Consider the following 2,173-nt stretch of genomic DNA (forward strand, 5'->3'; position numbering starts at 1 on the left):
AGAAATGCTCTAGCACTGTTCTCAAGAGGTCCTCACGTAGGATCTCTGGATGATCTGAGGATACCATGGGGACGCTATATAGTGCCAAAATGATATGTTGAGGATGATTTGAGGATCAGATTCACCATCCTGGGGATGTCATCCCTGTCCATGCATGATGCTCTTAGGATATCCCTGGGATAACATTGTGTTGTTGGGGTATGCACGAAACCAATAGCAGGGGTCCCAGGGATATCCTAAGAGCATCATGCAGGGATGTGGTGACATCCCCAGGAGGGCAAATCTGATCCTCAAATCATCCTCATCATGTCATTTTAGCACTAATATAGCGTCCCCATGGTATCCTAGAGCATCAAGAGACGCTATGTGAAGACAACTTTAGAACAGCGCCGGAGCACTGCTCGGATGAAAGAGCCTTTCTATCCCCAACAACGGAAACGTCTTGCGACCGTCCCCAGGACATCAACCCCGGACGACGATGACATCCTCAGGAAGTTATCAACTGGTTCTCCCCGTGTGACTTCCGTGTTAAAGTCATCTCACCTGCACACCCTCAGGGTGTCAACCTGGAACACTCGCAGGACCTTGTGAGGATGATTTCACCTGCATCCACCTGTACCTCATTTTTCTGCATATAATTTATACGAAACCAGACGCAGTCCTGATAACTTCTCTTTTTCCATACACTCTAAACCCCGTAACGCATGTGTACCTTCTGAACAAGAGGTACATTTTTTAAAAAATGTACCTCTTTAAAAAATGAGGTACGGTGTACCTCATTCCAGGACCACTGGTTAGCAGGTACAGTGAACCGGATTCTGCACGGGGTACACATGAGGTACCACAATTAATTTTCGTTTGGTGGGGAACCTGAATTGGCACGACGAGCAAGGCAAAGGCAAAGCAAACATTGTTTGCATGGGCCCTGCTCGAACATGCCATTTCAGGAGAAAAGTGCAGCAACCAACGATCACTTGTACGAGGGCGGGAAATAACACCCTGTCGGCTACGTTCGTCCCGTCGCTGATAGACACACAGACGCTAACACAGACACTGTGCTTTGCAAACACCTATTTTATTGACAAATCACATACCTTGAATTCGGTATCCAACGTCATTCAACGAACAACTGCGCAGACAAATGCTTTCACAACAACGTGCACTCAGATCACAGCCGCAACAAAGTCACATCGTGACACCCACAAACGTCACCGAAGTATGCATGTCGTCACACTGAAGATCAGCGATATGTACAGGATATGAACGGGGTAGTCACTGCACCACACACTTCAGATTAGAAGAAACCTGAATCTTGGCCGGGAACACGAACGACGTACTTCTCCCATACGACGTATGAAAAAGAACTGGTCGCCTGGAATACCGTTTCACTCAAGAAAGTTTGTTCGTCATCCAGTCGCTGTTCGTTTCCAAATTGTCACACCAACAAAGAGCAAGAACTTGGTTAGCCAAGCCGCTTGCCAATTTGCTGCAGGAAGGCAGAAAAAAAAAGTATTAAGACGGGCCGCAACACATGCCACAATTAACTTACCTGGCTCCCTGGGCACTGTCGTGTCAGCTGCGTGAGGCGTAATATGGATTGTCAGTCAGAACATTGAAAACAGTCAATGGCTCCTCAAATTAAAAGATCTGACAATCCGTGCTTACCTTGTTCGGCTGCTTACCTTCAACAACTGACTACTTCATGACCACCCATCTTCCTTTGTCGCCCAAGGTGATGATGATGGTGGCGATGGCGCGTCTGTTCACTTCGTCGCCTCGCAAGTGCGTTGTAGATAATGAGCGCTTTCCAACCGGAAGCCGAACTGCTAAGCCGTTGCCTCTCGACCCACACTAAGAATAAAAAAAGTCAGCACACTCCAATATGACCACTTATTTGCCAATAACCTCCATTGCAGGAGGAATTCAAAACTGTTTAGGCCTGATTTGGTTTGATGTAAAGTAAAGAGCAGATTTAGATGTTTTCTTTGGTTTCTTGAAGATGACAGAGACCGTCAAATGCAAACAAGCTCGGCTTCAGAAAAGCATGCAGAGAGCCAACACACAGTCACAACCATCATAAGGCACATTTTGTTAGTCATCACTAGTTCCTTTAGGCTCGGTTTCATCAACGCTGATTAACATTTGAACCGAGATCAACGGCCCCTTAACTTGA

At 46.6% G+C, this 2,173-nt stretch overlaps 1 long non-coding RNA gene across 1 annotated transcript; it reads right to left on the reverse strand.

The window, feature by feature from the left end:
* Positions 1-1,062: 1,062 nt before the first annotated feature.
* On the reverse strand, positions 1,063-1,705 carry LOC135373084 (uncharacterized). Its single transcript, XR_010416270.1, has 3 exons — positions 1,666-1,705; positions 1,550-1,576; positions 1,063-1,486 (listed from the first exon to the last, which is right to left on the reverse strand). It is a non-coding gene; the product is annotated as an uncharacterized LOC135373084 (long non-coding RNA).
* Positions 1,706-2,173: the final 468 nt, after the last annotated feature.

The sequence above is a fragment of the Ornithodoros turicata genome, unplaced genomic scaffold, assembly GCF_037126465.1.
Source record: "Ornithodoros turicata isolate Travis unplaced genomic scaffold, ASM3712646v1 Chromosome209, whole genome shotgun sequence".
Classification (NCBI taxonomy): Eukaryota; Metazoa; Arthropoda; class Arachnida; order Ixodida; family Argasidae; genus Ornithodoros; species Ornithodoros turicata.